This window comes from Bubalus kerabau, chromosome 12 (assembly GCF_029407905.1).
Source record: "Bubalus kerabau isolate K-KA32 ecotype Philippines breed swamp buffalo chromosome 12, PCC_UOA_SB_1v2, whole genome shotgun sequence".
NCBI lineage: Eukaryota > Metazoa > Chordata > Mammalia > Artiodactyla > Bovidae > Bubalus > Bubalus kerabau.
This window is the reverse complement of record NC_073635.1, coordinates 24,198,018-24,217,475: the sequence shown is the minus strand read 5'-3', so window position 1 is coordinate 24,217,475 and position 19,458 is coordinate 24,198,018. Positions and strand designations below refer to the sequence as shown.

The window sequence follows — 19,458 nt, the reverse complement described above, 5'->3', positions numbered from 1 at the left end:
AGCAGCAGCAGCAGTCACTAAGTTGTGTCTTGACTCTTTGCAACCCCATGCATGCCAGACTTCTTCTGTCCATGGGATTTCCCAGGCAAGAATACTAGAGTGAGTGGCCATTTCCTTCCTCCAGGGGATCTTCCCAACCCAGGGGTCAAACGTGCGTCTCCCATATTGGCAGGTATGTTCTTTACCGCTGAGACACCAGGGAAGCCCTACCAACAAATTGCTTTCTGCCAAATGGCATGTCTGAGTGTCTTTATTCAATACTGCATTCATTGTTGTTTGGTTGGTTCCAAAAATGGTTCTAAGAAGCAGACTGTCAGTTTGTGCATTCTTTTCTCTTCATTCCAAGTAAGTAGTTATTTATTTTCTACTGACTTTAAATAAACATGTTTTCCTTGTTGGGCCTTATCTCTGTCTCTGCAGACATACACTCTAAGTATTTTCTGTACCCATGTTAATATTCACATTAGTAGTTTGGAGAAACAGATATCTTCTAGTTTTATCAATGATAAAATTTTATTTATTCCCATTATCTTTACTGTTGGGGGGGGGGGATGTTCACAATAAAGTGATTTTGATCTCCTGGGTTTTCTGCATATGGTGTTCAAGCTCAGATTTACCCTAGGAGATTCCAAACCAAGAAATTTTTTAAAGTTAAAAAGTTATCTTTGGTAGGAAACATCTCTGAGACATCTGGAAAGAAGCAAAACTAGAACATTTCAGGAGAGAGGCCTCCTACCCCAACTTAAGCCACACAGGACATCCACCAATGATGCCCACCCAATGTGAGTTAAACATAAACACTTAAAATTTATATTTTCAAATTATAAAACAAATGTTCAAATAAAATACCGTAAGTCATAGTCAGGAGAATCAACTGACAGCAGATCTGGACTCTTAAATACTTCATATACTAAAAGCATCAAATTCAGAATATAAATATGTTTAAAATAAAAATAAATATTTAAGTAAAATTATTTAGAGATGTCTTTCAGCAGTGTTTTGATCATTTTTAAAGTCTTTATTGAATTTGTTACAATACTGTTTCTGTTCTATGTTTTGTTCTGTTTGCCACAAAATATGTGAGATCTTAGCTCCCTGACCAGAGATAGAAGCTGCACCCCCTGCATTAGAAGGCAAAGTCTTAACCACTGGACCACCAGAAAAGTCCCTACTCCAGCATTTTAATTTTATAATTCAAGTTTTTCTCTAAAATTATAGATGTTTAAAAACTTTGGTGCTAAACACCAAGAATAATTAACTGATCATAAGTCACTATGATGGAGAAGGCAATGGCACCCCACTCCAGTACTTTTGCCTGGAGGGTCCCATGGACGGGGGAGCCTGCTGGGCTGCAGTCCATGGGGTCACTGGAGTCAGGCACGACTGGGCGACTTCACTTTCGCTTTTCACTTTCATGCACTGGAGAAGGAAATGACAACCCACTCCAGTGTTCTTGCCTGGGGAATCCCAGGGATGGGGAAGCCTGGTGGGCTGCCGTTTATGGAATCACACAGAGTTGGACACAACTGAAGCAACTTAGCAACAGTAGCAGCAGCAAGTCACTATGAAAATGAAGTGTAGGTAAAATGCATTATAAACACTTAGATGTCCTATTATATTACTGTTGGTTACTATTTGTTGATGATGACTGAATATATAATGATATATCTCCAGGTGAAAGAATGCATCTCTTGATGGAAGTGAAAATCAAGATTGGAAGAAAATATTGGTCTAATCCATTAATCAATGTTTAAATTTCCTCTATAACATCTTTGGACTTCCCTTGTAGCTCAGTTGGTAAAGAATCTGTTTGCAATGCAGGAGACCCACATTCAGTCCCTGGGTCAGGAAGAACCCTGGAGAAGGAAATGGCAAACCACTCCAATATTCTTGCCTGGAGAATCCCATGGATGGAGGAGCTTGACAGACTATAGTTCATGGGGTTGCATGAGTCAGATACAACTTAGCAAATAAACCACCGCCACCATAACATCATTATCAATTAATTATCCAATTGACATCTAGTCAAGCCATCTCTCAGATCTATAAAGCTGTCCATTCCATCTTTGGACAACCTTGGTATAATACTGGTATTAATCACATTTCTTTGATTTTAAGCATCTCAACTTTTCTCTAAACTGCATCTTCAAATTTAAAATCTTTAGCCTACTTCTCAAGGTCACTACTCTCAAAATGGTACCCCTGGTTAAAATTGTTCCCTGATACCATTTTGACTAGACCATTTCTATGCATATGGCTTAGCGGAGAATTGAGGTACAAAGGCGAAGGAATGTGTACTAGAGGTGCATTAATGGGTCTAGATAAGCAACTCACTATTGTATTTGTATTTGTAATAAAAGCTGTATATACCTAAGCCCATTTATTTAGACATTAATGCTATTGATTATGTTTTATTCCTTCTATAGAGTATGACACTAGAAAATAAACATCTGTGTGTTGACATAGGCTTTTGTTGTCCCTTTGACAATATATATTGTCTAAGTAAAACTGAATAATTTGGATTACAAGAATCCTGTTTATACACACATATTTCAAAATAGATCTTGAAAAAAACCCAGACATTAATTTACACAAAATTGTGCATATAAATTTTCTTTGGCTCAATAAATATGAATAAAGAAGACTTTGGTGCTTATTTTTTTTTCCCCTCAACACTTTCAGATTAGCAGAAAAGAAGTAGCAGAGCATTCAACATTTTCAAAAGCAATCTTTTATAAAGATGAGTTAAATTCTATATACACATAATTACCTGAACAAGTATTGAAAATTTTGCTTTGGATATGAAATAACTGATTTATTTGAATCAAGATCTGGGTCTCATCTCAATGCACAAAATCTAAACATATAATGATCATGTTGCTAGCTGATGGTAGATTGGCTTTCTGATAATTCTGTAGAGAATAGCAAAGTTATACTATCCAAACTGTTTATGTGTCTCAAGAGTTCTCCAAGTTCATGCTCTAGTGAAATTAGTTTTTCCTACTGGAACAAGAAATAAAGTTCTCATTTTCCAGAAACTAAACTCTCTGCCTTTGGGTAAATCATGTAGTTTCTCTGTGTCTTGGTTTGTAAAACAAGGTGTTAAATTTTTAACACGGTGTTCAGCTCCAAATTTTGACCATGTGATACTTATGCTAACTTAAGTAAACAGAGCATTCAATATCTCAAAAAAATTTTTTTTATTAAGGAGGTAAAACCCCAAGGAAATAGAGGGAGGAAAATAAGAAATGGGGCTTGAAAGGATTAGAAGTAACACAACGTGATGTGCTCCTGCTTGAGTTCCTGCTTCACAGTAAGCAGAAAGACACAGCCAGTCAACCATCAAAGGTGTCTGCTCTTAACTCTCAGCTAAGAGCTCCATCACAGTTTAGCAGGTAGCTCAGTGGTAGAGAATCTGCCTGCCAATGCAGGAGACACAGGTTCAATCCCTGGGTCATGAAGATCCTCTAGGGAAGGAAATGACAACTCACTCCAGTATTGTTGACTGGAAAATCCCATGGACAGAGAAGCCTGGGGGACTACAGTCCATGGGGTTGCAAAGAGTCAGACATGACTAAGTGACTGAGCAGGTAGGCAGACAAGAGATCAGTTACATGGGGCATCTCCATAAGGACTGCCTGGAAACAAACCATTATAAGGAGGAAGGATAAGGAATTTATCTACTTAGTCCCCTTTGAATCCCTCTCTGCCATTTATCAAAGTTGGCCCCAAAGGAAGATAATTACTCTGTACTTCTGAGTTTGTATCATCCAGCCCTTCACAATCTGCTCAGGAAGCTGGACCCTGTAATGTGTCATTACATCCAAGTCAGAATAAATGGGAGTGGCCAAGGGCTCTGGGAGTGGCAGCATCTCATAGCCCACAGACAGTGACTCTCCCATGGCAATGGCTGGAGTGGGTATGAATCTGAGTTTCTTGCAAATACACAAAGTCAAGAGACTCTGAGAAGACTTGTGTGATGTACCAACACCAAAGGCTTCAATTCACACGTGTTTATTGATGGTTCTTTTTTTTTTTTTTTTGGCCATGCTGTGTGACATGTGGGATCTTAGTTCCTCAGCCAAGAACTGAACCCGTGCCCTGTGTATTGAGAGCGCAGAGTCTTAACCATTGCACCGCCAGGAAAATCTTGTCACATTCGTTTTTCCTAAATATATGCAGAGTTATTCTATATTCTGATTGTGCTATGAGTATCTTATTAGCAAAAAATCTGTTTTGAATAAGTTTAATTTAAGACATGCTTTGGATATCAAAGCAGTAATGTTGGGTATGATATTATATATATATATATATATATATACATATATATATATATATATATGAATTTGGAGCTTAAGGGAGAAATTTGAATTGCAGATATAAATTTAGGTGCCATTAGTTACTATTTAAAACCTTGGGACTAGATAAACATATTAGATTCTTGGGTTCAGGGGAGGCCACCCAAAAATATGTTCCAATGGCATATTCATTATTTTGAGCTAAAGTTACTTAAGAAGTGGCCAATGAAGAGGGATGCTCTGAGCCTTCTCTCTGTCTCCCTGAAAGCAGAAACTAATCTCTCATTCTTCTCTGAATCTGGAGAAAGAAGAGCACTTTTATCTCCAGAGATAGGGAATTTGGCTGAGACGTCTATATAAATAAGTCTATGATGCTTGATTAATTTGCTAACCCAAGCCCAAACTCTGATTAGATTCTCCACTAATTGAGCACTCAAAACCTAAGTTTTTTTTTTTCTTTTTGTCCTGTCAATTCCTCATAAATATATTGCTTCTTTGCCTTAAAAGTATAAAAGCTGCCTGCTTCAACCACTTCTTAAGTCCTATTTCTAAGAGACCTCCATGTGCATGAATTAAAATTTTTCTCCTGTTAATCTGTCCTGTTATTAGTTTTGTTATTAGTCCAGCCACAAGAACTCAAGGACAGAAGGGGAAATTTTCCTCTCCCTGACAATGCTTTTAAGTCGCTGTATAACTTATCATGTCTATTGTTCATTTTCTTTCTTAGATACAAGATCTACGAAAAAGGAATATGACTGTTCTGTTTACCTATGTGTTCTGGGAGTTTGGAAGAGTGCCTAGCATCAAAAAAATATTTGGAATTTTGTTGATTGGGAAAAGGTTATAACTTGAGAGTAGAGAATGGAGAAAAGAATGTTGAAGATTTAAGGAGAGAGAACTTATAATGTTCTAAGTTGGAGCGTACATTAGGGAAGTTCAAATTGCTGCAGAAGGCTAAGATTTAAGACTTGTGATCATAATTTAATGTAAGTCCATTCATTGTGGCTATCTTCTCCAACCACATCGGGATGCAGCATTAGAGGAGCAGACTTACAAAGAGCTCTGTTCAACTAAGGTAGGAGCGTCAAAGTGATTAAAACAGGCTGGAGAGACGGAAATGAGATAATTAAAGTGATGGTTCATGAAGTCTGAGCTGCCTAGACAGCAGAGAAACCCTCTGTCTGAAAGGATGAAAGACGATGAAAAGACACAGGATAGATCCAGGATTCTGATTGATGATAAATTGTTCAAATGTGGGGTTAAGGGGACTCAGCCCATGAATTAGGAAGCCAAAGATTAGTCATCTGAGAGTGGGATGGCTGAAACTATAGCTCCAGGTGTAATGTGATTATTGAAGTGTCGAGATGACCTTCAGGAAGAAACGCTTAGACGGAAGGTCAACAAGCTGGAATGGTTACCCAGAGCTCAGATCCCAGATAACAGGTAATTGCTGCTAATAAGAAGGCCCTGGTGCCTCATGATGTTCAACAAAATGGTATAAATCTTATTCAGACAGCTGATCAGACTTGCACTTCCACATATAGGCTGGCTTGTCCCCAAAGTACACAGTAATTACAAAGCAGAATACAAGTGAGTTCTCTGTTTGCAGAGTCCCAAGACAAGATTTCTCTTTTAGATGCCAGAAGGGAGAAAATTAAACTCATCCTTCTATTGTAGTTAGAATTTCATCTAATTAAATTAAAGAACAGATTGAATAGTTTAACATATTTCAACGTTCATATGGCATTGAAAATCCTGGGTTGGCAGCTGTGTAAATCAGCAGGAAACCAGAGGAAGGCAGGAATGAAATGAATATTTAGAAGTGGAAATAACAAGCAGTGCTATTTCTAAAACATCCTTTGCTGCTTACATGGCAGTACCAGTAATTAAGACGTGAATTTAATGTTATTGATATACTATCAAGACATAATAGTAATTAAAACATCATGAGTTTTAACATATACCTATTTAATTTTACTTATAATCTCAGGAGCTGAACACATAAAAGAGAAGCATATATCTTGAGCTCTTCATTTGTCTCCTTTATCCATTAAATTCCAAAACTATAAACAACCACTGTTATGATTATCATACCCAGACAACATCCAAATGTGCTTTGAGATGTGTAGCATAAAAATGACTTTGACATTCAGCATCATCACTTATACCCAGATGCATAGTTACGTAATTCCTGGGACTTTAAAGTGAGCTAAAGCCTCCACATTTTACTATTTACCATTTTTCTTGTGTGAAAATTCTCTTAAGTGCTGAGAAGCAGAAAGAATTGTATGATGAATCCCTCTACACTCATAATGCTAAGTTGATAACTACTAAGATTTTACCACAATTTTATTTATTTTCTGCATTTTTTAATTGAAAGTTTTGAAGAAGAATGTCAAGTATCATTTCATTTCTACACATTTCAGAATTACATAGCTTGGTATTCTAGTGTTATGGGGCTTCTCTGGTGAGTCAGTGGTAAAGAATCTGCCTGTAAAGCAGGAGACTGGAGTTCAATCCCTGGGTCGGGAAGATCCCCTGGAGAAGGTAATAGCAACTCATTCCAGTATTCTTGCCTCAGAAATCCCTCAGACAGAGGCGTCTGCTGGGTTACACTCCATGGGATTGCAAAGAGTCAGACACAACTTAGCAACTAAACAACAACAAATAGAACTCTATAGTATGAAAGTACCACAGCTTGTTATTGTATGGCTATTCACACGAAAGAGCACACAGGGCTTTTATAGCTATACTTTTGGAATCGAGCCAAAGAACCCTTCGGCTAGACCTAAGATTTTTGCTGAATCAGATATCCTTGCCTTGCTCCCAGCATTTAGGGGGAAAGCATTCAATCTTTCCCATTAAACACCATGCTGTCCATAGATTTTTGTAGGCATTCTTTATCAAGTTAAGGAAGTTCTCTGTTATTCCTATTCTTCTGGAAATTTTTTGCATGAAAATGTGTTGAATTTTGTCAGATGCTTTTTCTCTATTGATTGATATGATTATATGACTTTTATTATTTAGCCGTTAATATGGTGAATTACATTGATTGATTTTCTAATATTGAGCCAATCTAGCATCCCTGGAATAGACTTCACTTGATTTTGATGTACATAATTCCTTTTATACTTAAGTCTGTTTGTTAATATTTTCCTGAGAAATTTTGTGCCTATATTCATGATCTGTACATTGGTTTGGGTTTTTTGTTTTGTTTTGTTTTGGTACTGGTTTCAGTATCAGAGCAATACTAGTTTCATTAAACAAATTAGAAAGTATTCCTTCCTCTCCTACTTTCTGAGATTGTGTAAATTGGTGTCCATTCTTTTGCAAACATTTGATAAAATTTTCTAGTGAAAGCATCTCTGCCTGGAGGTTTCTTTTTTGCAAATTTTAAAATTATGAATTCACTTGCCTTCATAGCTATAGTTACATTAGGTGAGCTACGACATTTTGTGCTTTTCAAGAAAGTGATCCATTTTCTGGAAGTTATCCAATTCATATGTGTAGAGTTGTTTATAGGATTCCCTTATCATTCTTGGGCTTCCCTGGTGATTCAGATGGTAAAGAATCTGCCTGCAATGCAGAAGACCTGGGCTCCATCCCTGGGTCAGGAAGATCTCCTGGAGAAGGGAATGGCTACCCACTCCAAGATTCTTGCCTGGAGAATCCCATGGACTGAGGAGACTTCCAGGCTATATTCCATGGAGTCACAAAGAGTTGGACACAACTGAGCGACTAAGACTTTCATACATTATCATTCTTAGGTATATGCAAGGTTTGCAGTTACATCTCATGTTTTATTCCTGACATTGGTGTCTTCTCTCTGTCTTTGTCTTGATAAATGCTTGTCAATTGTATTGACCTTTACAATGAACTAGCTTTTTACTTTATGAATTGTCATTATTGCAGTACTGTTTTGAATTTCACTGGATTTTGGTCTTTCACATATTACTTCCTTCCTTCTGCTTGCTTTGGCTTTATTTTGCTCTTATTTTTCTAGATTGTCTAGATGGGAGATTAGTTTATTGATTTGAGACTTTCCTCTTTTACACTGTCAGTACTTTGTGCTATAAATTTCGCTTTCACACTTCAGCTGTTTCCCACAAATTTTTGTATGTGGTATTCTCATTCAGTTTAACATTTTTTTTTTAATTTCCTTGGGAATTACTTTTGACCAAAAGATTATGTAGAAGTGGTTTTTCTTGTTGTTGTTTTCCAAATGTTTAGGTATTTTCTAGTATCTTTCTATTCCTGATTTCTAGTTTGGTTCCACTGTGATTTTAAAAACACATTCCATAGCTTCAAGTATTTTAAACTTGTTGACATTTGTTTTATGGCCCAGGAGATGGTTTATCTTATTGACCGTTCCATGGCCATTGGGAAAAAAATTATATTGCACTGTTGAAGAGTGTATTTTGTAAAATGTCAGTTAAACCCTGGTGGTTTAATGATATTGTTCAGTTCTTCTATAACCTTACAGATTTTCTGTAGAGCTGTTCTATTAGTTACTGAGAGAGGAGTGTTTTAGTCCCTACCTATAATTATGTATTTGTCTAATTCTCCTTTCAATCTATTGTTTTCTGCAGTTTCTTGTATGGTAATATATATTTAGGATTGCCACATCTTTTTGGTGGACTGACTTTTTATCATTATATAATGTCTGTCTCTGGTAATTTTCTCTCCTCTGAAGTTGACTTTACTGATATTAATATAATCATTTCTTCTCTCCTTTGATTAAATGATTAAAGTTTGCAAGATATATCCCTTTCCCAGCATTTTGCTTTCAACCTGCCTATACTGTTAAAGTTACTTTCTTTTAGACAGCATGTACATGGCTTATGGTTTTTAATTCACTCTGAAATCTCTTTTATTGATTATATTGACCACTTGTTGTTGTTTAGTTGCTAAGTTGTGTGCAACTCTTTTGTGACCCCATGGATTGCAGCCCGTCAGGCTCCTCTGTCCATGGGATTTCCCAGGCAAGAATACTGAGTGAGTTGCCATTTCCTTCTCCAGGGGATCTCCCAACCCAAGGATCAAACCTGTGTTTCTTGGGTCTCCTGTATTGGCAGGTAGATTCTTTACCATTGTACCACCTGGGAAGCCCTTAGAATACACATGCAGTTTATTTATTTCTTACCTAGGTTATTTTGTTGCTTTGTAGCTCAGAAAAAGTTATCTGCTTTTAGACAGATTCATTCTTAGCAATCTTGACAATAAATATGGTTTTCTATGTCATTTGTTACATTCGGTTATATAGATGGTCAAAAGCACTGAAATAATAATTATTTGTATTTCTCACAGGCAAAGCCAATATCATGAACCCTATGAGAATAAATTTAAATAGGGGTTTTCTTATATACTAACAATCCCTTACTTAGCATTCCAGTCCTTGATGACTTGAAAAATTGAACAATTCTATTCTTCTAAGTTTGTGTTCTATTCTACTATAAATATATCCCCAAAATACAATGGCAAAAGGGCTACAACTTTTAGATCTATCTACTTCCCTTTTAATTTTTAGACAACCTTCAAAGAAACATTAAACTCAGAGACATATCAATAAACTAGAGCATATGATAATATGGTCTTTCCTCTTTCCTGAATTTGGGATTCTTAGAAACCAAAGTATTTGCTTGCTCTCCAGCCAATGACACTTTTAGATACTTTTCCTCCTCTTTCTACTGTCTTCGATTTTCTCTGTCTCTTGGTTTGGTATATAAACTACTTTTATCACAGTAGTCACTTATAACTCAGTTTTATACTCCCTACAGTTAGCGGTGAGTTAAAAAGTATTTCTAAAGAAAGCTTTTTGTCTCAAAAGTCCAGAAAGTCACGTTAACAGTTATTGTGCTGAAGACTTCCCTGGAAATCCAGTGGTTCAAACTCTGGGCTTCCAACACAGGGGGAACATGCTGCCAAAAAGTTTTTCTTTTTTTTTTTTTTTAATTTTTTAAACATTAAAAAAAAACAAAAACAGTTATTGTGTCCATTAGCATCCATATTTAAATTCCAAAGCAGGGTGAGAAAGAGTTAAAATGCCGGGTGTCCTCCAGAGAATAAAACCAATAGTGTATAATAGTGATCTTTATAGATCAGAGGAGATTTGGGCTCCCCAGGTGGTGCCAGTGGTACAGAACTCACCTGCCAATGCAGGAGACAGATGTGGTTTTGATCCCTAGGGTCTGGAAGGTCCCCTGGAGAAGGGCATGGCAACCCACTCCAGTATTCTTGCCTAGAGAATCCCACAAGCAGAGGAACCTGGTGGGCTACAGTCCTTAGGTTCACCGAGTCAGACATGACTGAAGCCAATTAGCACGCAAAAGAGGTTTATTATGGGGATTGATTCGTACAGTTTTGGAGGGCTAGGGATGCCACAAATGCTATCTGCAGGCTGGTTAACTTGGAGGACAGCAAGTCTAAGTTCTCAAGATGGAGGGCCCTTTTGAGGTGGGAGAGGATAAATGTCTAAGTTTAAGAAGAGAGATAATTCACCCTTCTTTTTGTTCACTTTGAGCCCTCAATAGATTGGATGATGCCCACTTATATTGATACTGAGCACGTTCCTGGTAGGTTCCTGGGTACAAAAGCCTTTCTATGTCCCCCATTTCTTGATTACAGGAAATAGACTTCATTTAGCCTCCAGGACCTTCCTTGAATCCCAATGGGCAGATTCAAACAGATGCTAATTAAGGGAGGGAGAGACTGTGGAGACAAGGGAGGAGCAGTCAGCAAACAATAATGTAGCCTTGGGGCAAAGTCCTGGTCCCTCCATTCCCCCACCCCCCCCACCCCCAAACACACACACATACTCAAGGGACATACAGAATAATATCTTTGAGCTGTTTTCAGTTCAGTCTCTTGGTTGTGTCTGACCCTTTGTGACCCCATGGACTGCAGCCCGCCAGGCTTCCCTGTCCATCACCAACTCCTGAAGCTTGCTCAAGCTCATGTTCATTGAGTTGGTGATACCATCCAACCGTCTCATCATCTGTTGTCCCCTTCTCCTTCCTTCAGTCTTTCACAGCAACAGGGTCTTTTCCAATGAGTCAGTTCTTTGCATCAGGTGGCCAAAGTATTGGAGCTTCAGCTTCAGCATCAGTCCTTCCAATGAATACTCAGGACTGATTTCCTTTAGGATGGACTGGTTTGATCTCCTTGAAGTCCACGGGAGCTGTTTTGTAGCTACTGAACCCATCCTCACAACACCCTCCAGGTCTGGACACACATTACTGGGGGCATTTTTCCTGTTGCCCCCCTTGCCTGACAACACAATAAAGCTATTCTTTACTACTTCTCCCAAAACTGTCTCTGAGGTATAAGTTAGACGATATCCAGTGGATTCTTTGAGGAGAATTTCACCTTAGTGAATTATGGAACTGGTAAAGAGAAATATTGGAAAAGGAAATGGCAACCCACTCCAGTATTCTTGCCTGGAAAATTCCATGCACAGAGAAGCCTGGCAGGCTTCAGTCTATAGGGTTGCAAAGAGTCTGACTCAACTGAGCAACTAAACACCCGTGCAAAGGGAAATATTTCTAATTTCATACCCAAAGTTTGGCTGCCTTAGTCATTCCAACACAAACACAAAAGAGAATCATTCTAGTATGATTATTTCTCAGTGAATTTTTAACTCCTTAAATTTCTAACCCGATTTGGGTGGGATCCTATATGTAATTCATTAAGAGGCCAGTTTATTCCCACTTTATCCAAGTGGGTCTACATTCGACCCTTCAGCTCCTGATGTTTTAGTGCATGCTGACTCTGAAATCAGTAAATATTAGCAGTACTTTGCTTCAAACCAGGTGTTAAGGCTTACAGTGAGAGAGGAATTCCTGAACTCTGATTTTCTTTAGTCTACTATTCCCAAGTCAAAGAAAGAAGCAAAGAAAATCTTTTGAAGTGGGGTTCTGCAGTTTAAAGCAACTGACGTGGCTGATGCACCGTCACTTTGGCCTTGGCTGACCCTGCACACTTCGGAACAGCAGCAGCAGCACCACTGCTCAGCTCCCACTCTGCCGGCACGTGGTCTGCAGGATCGGTGCTCAGCACGAAGTTGATGCTCCTGTTTATTTTCTCATCTCACTCATCGTTCCCGTCACCAATTACATCCACATGGGTGAATCACAAGCTTATAATTTTCTTTTGCTTGGTCCTTAAAGGCACCTTAGGAATTCTTCCTCTCCACACCTGTACTTTTCAAAGAATATAAATGGACTTGAGAATCTATAAATAACCCAATCAACACTAAACACTGCCTTCAGTTGCTGACAAGCTGCTGTTCACTAGGGTCTCACACTGAGCCTTCATGCTGTTTGCATCAGCAAATCTTTTTTTTTGTTTTTCCTTTTAAGTTACTCATGATATATATTCTTTGTGCTATTTATTTTGAAGTTTGAAAAATAAAAATAAAAGAGTCTACCCACTAATCCTTTCAAAGCAGCACTAGCTAGTAACGGTTTACCTGGTTAATAGAATGGAGACAGCTATGTAGTGATAACGGGGATATGATTTTTAATCATAGTTATTTGTGTAAGAACATTGATTTTATATGCTCTGTGTATGCTTTTTAACGTTTTTTTGACCCATAACAATTTTTAATATTATTGTATGAAACATTGAAAGTCTGTTTAATTTAGCTTAGTGAAAAATCACAAAGATGAGGTTGTTTAACGAACAACATTACTGAGTGTCAAATGCCTGCTTCGTTTTAAACTCCTTGATGAGGAGTTCATAAACATTTCTGGTTGAGAGACTTCTAATCCTTAGCAGGGATAAATCAAAATTTCTAGAGAAAAAACAAAATGAAATAATATGCATTATTCACAAAACCTGGAAAAGTTGTCCTCTAACTACTCTCAGTTTCAACAAATATTTGGTAGATATTTTATGAATGAAACAAAATTGAAGGAAATTGTCAGTGATTAATTTATGTGCTTAGTCTCTCAGTCATGTTGGACTCTTTGCAACCTCATGGACTGTAGCCCACCAGGCTTCTCTGTCTATGGGATTCTCCAGGCAAGAATACTGGGGTGGGTTGCCATGCCCTCCTCCAGGGGATCTTCCCAACTCGGACTGAACCCAGATCTCCCACACTGCAGACAGGTTCTTTATCTTCTGAGCCACCAGGGAAGCCCTGAATTAGTTTATAATCCCCTTTCAGAAAAAAAGCAGTGCAATGTTGGTGTCAAAGCTCAACCGTGACTTCTAATTTGAAGAGGGGGCAAAAGTGAGGGTAGATTTTGTGAGAGACACAAAACATTACCCTGGAGTACCAGAAATATGTTTCCTGAATATGTCAGCAAAAACCATAAAATGAATGAATGTTAAAAATTTGAGATTAAGATTTGCATAGTTAGTTAATAACCAATCAAGAGGACCATCTCAGGAATATTTGAGTTACCTAAAATTTGCATTGATATAAAGGAGAATTTGGGAAAACTGCAAAAGAATAGGTCAGAATTTTGACATTTTCTTTTAATTTGTATTTTGTTACTTTTGTAACTGAGGCACTGATTTTTATTTAATAATCTAATTTGCCTTGTAAGAATGTAAACAACTAAAAGTAAATTTTGAAATTGTATATAAGTGGTTAAATATGTTCAGTTTCAATTTGAACATAATTTGTTCTTAGTAACACATAATGTTTACTAAAGTGAAAGTAACATAAAGTAAGTAATGAATAAAGTTTTCATAAGTGAGTGAATAAATGAATGTTGTGTACAAATGCCAGCAAAGGGAAGATAATTTGTATCTGGAAAAATAAAGGCACAGTCAAGTATCTTCTAAGAATTGTAAACAGTTTATCTTTCCTTTGTATCACCTATTGAAACCTATTACCTATGAAATTACTTTTCCTAACTTCTAGATTTAAAGGGCCTAAATATATATATTCCCTTCCTTCTTCTTAACGTTAACTTTATCCTAAAAATTATTTGCAAAGAAACTAATTTTTAAAAATAGTTTGGGTATAGCAGTATGTTGGTTATTCTCTATAGCATTAAAGTATTTATAGTATATCAAAATACTGAAATTAAAAGCAAATAACTTACTATACCTCTCTATTTAAAACTTAAGAGATTACATTATTTCTGACTTTGACTTGCTATTTAAGAAGTTAAATACTGTAAGGTGTATTTAATTTAAATGCATATAAATAGATGTCACTTATGGAAAGGTGTTTATCCAACTGTTCTAATTTTTTAAAGTAACAATTCATTTTATTTCATACTTAAAAATCTTTTCTCTTCTAAAACATTGGAAATGGGTGACTATTATTTGTTTCTAAATTCTGTCATAATTTCCCAAGGCAATAGGCAAGATTTTTTCCATTGCCCAGGAAGGAAGAACTTGGTATAATTTGTTTGCTCAGAGGAAATGTTTCTATATGAGAAAACACAATGTTTCCATGGTGATACATCAAAAAAAAAAATTTAAAAAATGCAGGATGACATAAAACCTATTCTGTTTTCTAAAATAGTTCAGATTTTTAAAATATGTGAAATATATGCAAGAATTTTATTTTCAAAAAATCTTTATAAGGAAACAGTTTAATAAATAATAATCAATGTTAGATTGATTCTATTTCATAAAAATAAAACTCATTAGATTTCAAGTCAGTCTCTTTATTTCCTTTTACTACATTTTTTAACATAGGGAAAAATATCCAGTATTTTGTGGGTAGTGTGAAGGGATCACATATATGGGTCTGTGGAGAAATGGCAGAGAATGTATAAATACACTCTAAAATCCATTCAATCCAGACATTGGTGGATTCTTTTACAGTGTTTTATCTAAAAATGAGCATTAGTTTGTTGACTGCATTATTTTTCTAAGCCCTTAGCTAGTGGGGTACCCACTCCAGTGTTCTTGCCTGGAGAATCCCAGGGATGAGGAGCCTGGTGGGCTGCCGTCTATGGGGTCGCATAGAGTCAGACACGACTGAAGCGACTTAGCAGCAGCAGCAGCAGCTAGCAGGGTGAAAGGTAGCTTATTCAATGCATGAGTAAGTCAATAGAAAATGGCATTTGTTTCCCATCGGAACCAAAATTTGATTATTGCTAACATTTTTTAGTATAGCACTTACTTAGGAAAATAAGAGAGAGAGAAAAAGACAATAAAGACAAAGCAAAAAAAAAAAAAAAGGGCTCCACTCTGACTTCTCTGTAAGTGGACTGAGCCAGTCTATAATAAAACTCAGTTCCTGGGCCTCTTGGACATGGACGCCCCATTTAGTTCTTTCAGATCAGTCTTTACAGTCTCAGACCCTCACAGATCACTGCAATTCTCTCAAGTTCATCTGGCTTGTCTAGCTTTCAGTGACACGGGCTCCCTGAAAACAAGCAAGAATTAATCAATCAAAAATGGCTTTAAACAAGTATTTCATGAATCCTTATTAAAGATAGGAACTTTGTGTGAACATGGCTCATTTAAAAGAATATCTTAGTGTCTATAAGAATTATTGTACATGTCAGGGGATGTTAGATGCTTTTTGAATAAAAGAACCATTTGTTGTTGTTCATCGCTAAGCCATGTCCAACTCTTTGAGACTTCAAGGACTAAAGCATGCCAGGTTCCTCTGTCCTCCACCTTATCTCCCAGAGTTTGCTCAAATTCATGTCCTTTGAGTCCATGATGCCATCTAACCATCTCATCTTCTGCCTCCCCCTTCTCCTCTTGCCCTCAGTCTTTCCCAGCATCAGGGTCTTTTCCAATGAGTCTGCTTTTTGCATCAGGTGGCCCAAGTGGAACTTCAGCTTCAGCATCAGTCCTTCCAATGAATATTCAGTGTTTGATTTCCTTAAGGATTGACTTGATCTCCTTGCAGTCCAAGGGACTCTCGAGAGTCTTCTCCTGCACCACAATTTGAAAGCATCAATTCTTTGGTGCTCAGGCTTCTTTATGGTCCAGAATTTAACTGAGAGAAGAAAATGTAGCAGCTTGGGGTGATAAAATAATTTAATACAATCAGCACCTGAGACAAATATGTCACTACAGTTAGTTTATTTGTGTGGTGATGCCCTTAAGCAGCAGTAAGACATAGAGAAGGAACAAAGTATTGAGGTCAAGGTATCTTTTATACCAAAACTTCCAGTACTTGGTAAAAATGAGTACTTGAAGTCATCTAATACTTCTGTGATTCCTAATACCTAGATTCACAAGCTGCAGTGTTCTCAGTTCTATCATTCTTAGGAAAACCAGAAGTACTGGTAAATGGTGGTGTTTTAGACACAGAAGAATTTCAAATCCCAGTGACAGAACTGAGGCCATATGATCAACCTTTACAGAAACTCTAGAGGTGACAACATAAGTCACAAATCAAAGTCTCACAGGATGACTCCTAGCAGATGCCCTTCTAATGTCTCAGCATTCTCCAGTGTCAAATAGAATCCCAGAGGTATTTTTCCAACAGTGTAAATCACTATCTGCTCACTTTCCATCAAGATAACATGTTTTGGTATTTTTCTTAGAAAGGAAAACTCAGAAGAATCTTGACATTATTTCCTTTATAACCAAAGTGATACTGTCATAGCTATGTCTATATCATTAATATTTTCATGGGACATCTATGTGCAGGGAGGTTTCAAGTATATTATTTCTTGTAAGTCAGTTCAGTTCAGTCGCTCAGTCATGTCCGACTCTTTGCGACCCCATGAATCGCAGCACGCCAGCCTCCCTATCCATCACCAACTCCTGGAATTCACTCAGACTCACGTCCATTGAGTCAGTGATGCCATCCAGCCATCTCATCCTCTGTCATCCCCTTCTCCTCCTGCCCCCAATCCCTCCCAGCATCAGAGTCTTTTCCAATGAGTCAATTCTTCGCATGAGGTGGCCAAAGTACTGTTAGATAGGTCCAAAGGTATTATTTTCATTTTAGGAGTAGGAAAACCAGTCTTCCTAGAATTTGAGTGACTTGGCTGATACCATGTGGGATCAGAAATAGTCCCCAGATTCCACATCCCAGTTCTACTGGACCTCACTCATGTGGGTGGACTGGATAACACCTCTCTCCAGGGAAAATGCTTGTTTACTGTTAATTCTGTATGATACCTTTGTATAGTCTGAAAAGAGTAAACATTTTTAGAGAAAAGTGAACATCCCTAGGACAGCTTTCAGATCTCCAATGGATAGGTAGGGCTTATTTCGTTTCTTTGTGATGAATCAATTTAAATTCTTGGATTAAAAAATTTATCAAAATAGCCATTGTGTAAAAATTTTAAAAATCATAAATCCTGTGCAAATGATTGGGTCTTAATGGAGTTAGTTAAGTCACTGGTTTTCTTGGCTAAAGCAAACATCTTGTAAATTTATAGCTCATTGTCTCATAGTTTAATGGCAAAAACAAAAATACTGTTATCACATCAATGGTCGACCAACATAAGGAGCAAATGCAGTCATCCAGAAAGTAATCCCCTAGGAAAATGTTTTTCTAACTGATTAGCAAAGCTGGAACATGAGGACCCTGCATAATGAGGCAACTTTGTTTCTTAGCAACGGGAGAATAAAGCAGATTGAAATATGATGAGTCTGACGCTGACAATGAATGGGGGAATCAGTGTAACTAAGAGAAGTTGATATGTATAGATGAAAGCTGCTGAATGCTTTTCATTTTAAAAGATTTGGAGGGCAAATCCAGCATGGAGTATGATACTTGTGGCAAAACAAAAATCTGAAGAAAGAAAATTTGTTTTGCAGAAGAAAATGTTTCACTGTCTTTTATTATATTGGAAAATATTGCAATCTAACAAAATAAGGAATGAGAGTAAAGAAATGAAATTTACATGCTTTTTGAAAGCTATACTGGTGAAATAATCATAAAATGAAACACATCTTACAGATTAACATCAATTTTAATATACTAGGAGGGAATTTTCCCTGAAGATCATAATATATCAAAAATGTTCATTCATTTTCTCAAAACTCACTTGAAGTGTCAATGGAATGGGGAGATTTTAATACACAATATAAATATCTAATTCAATTCAATGAACACTTCTGGTGAATAATAATAATTTGCTGGGTACTTACTATGAACCAAACTCTTCCTAATGAAATTTTATATATTATTTTATTTGATCTTTACAACATTAGTGAAGGAGGTGCTTATTTTTCTCATTCCCCAAAGGAAATCAGACACCTAAAGAACTTGGCTTGTGGTGGGCAGAATTCTAATATGACATAAGGATCCTACTGTGTTTAGTGCATATTCCCTGCCTCTTGTGGTGTGCATAAACCCCTACCCCTTAAAAATCAGTAGAGGACTTCTCTGGTAGTCCAAAAACTCCGGGCATCCACTGCAAGGGAGCAAGGCTTCCATTCCTGGTCAGGGAAGATCCCCTACAAGCTGCACAGTTCAGCCAAAACAATAACAACAGAAAAAAACAAGCAGAATCGTGAATGTGGCTGGTGAATCACTTCTGTATTTAGGTTACCAATTTATTCATTTTGAGTTAATCAAAAGGAATATCATCTGGATGTGCTTGATCTAATTAGGGAAATGCTTTAAAGTGTCTGACCACTTCTTGAAGGTAGAGAGATTGGAAATGTGAGCCAGCCTGTGGAGGGGCCACGTGACAAGGACTTGAGGGAATGAGAGCAATCCCTGCTGGCAGGGTGACAGTGACCTCAGTCACACAGTTAGGGAGTGAATCCTGCCCGTGACCAGTGAGCTTGGACAAGGGCTTGGAGCTTTAGCAAGGAGACTTAGACCTGAAAGTCACCTTGGTTTCACCCTGTGAGGCCTGAAGAAGAGGACCAGTACCCTGGAAAATGACATTCAGTAATGTTTGGATGATATATGCGTGTTTTTAAGATTAAATTTGTGATAATTTGTCATGTAGCAATAAAAAAATACAGTACATAAAGTTCTACTGTTATAACGTGAGTGAGATAGAAACACTGGGCAGTCTGCTTGTGATGGTCTTGACATCAATCGTCTTCATATCAACCCCGTATATATGAGGGAGTTTTGTTTGTAACCTATAGAAACTGACTTCCGGCTATCTGAAATAGAAATAAAAAGATTTCTTTTCATATGAAATGCTGACTATCTCACACAATTTTTTTATTTTAAAAAAAAGGAAAGTTTAAAAAAAAAGCAAGCTAACAAACAAAAACACCCTCAGGAAGAACAAGATAGAAAGCAGTTTCTAGA

At 37.2% G+C, this 19,458-nt stretch overlaps 1 long non-coding RNA gene across 1 annotated transcript; it reads left to right on the top strand.

Moving 5' to 3' along the window:
* Positions 1-622: 622 nt before the first annotated feature.
* On the top strand, positions 623-19,171 carry LOC129624098 (uncharacterized). Its single transcript, XR_008700751.1, has 2 exons — positions 623-782; positions 18,833-19,171. It is a non-coding gene; the product is annotated as an uncharacterized LOC129624098 (long non-coding RNA).
* Positions 19,172-19,458: the final 287 nt, after the last annotated feature.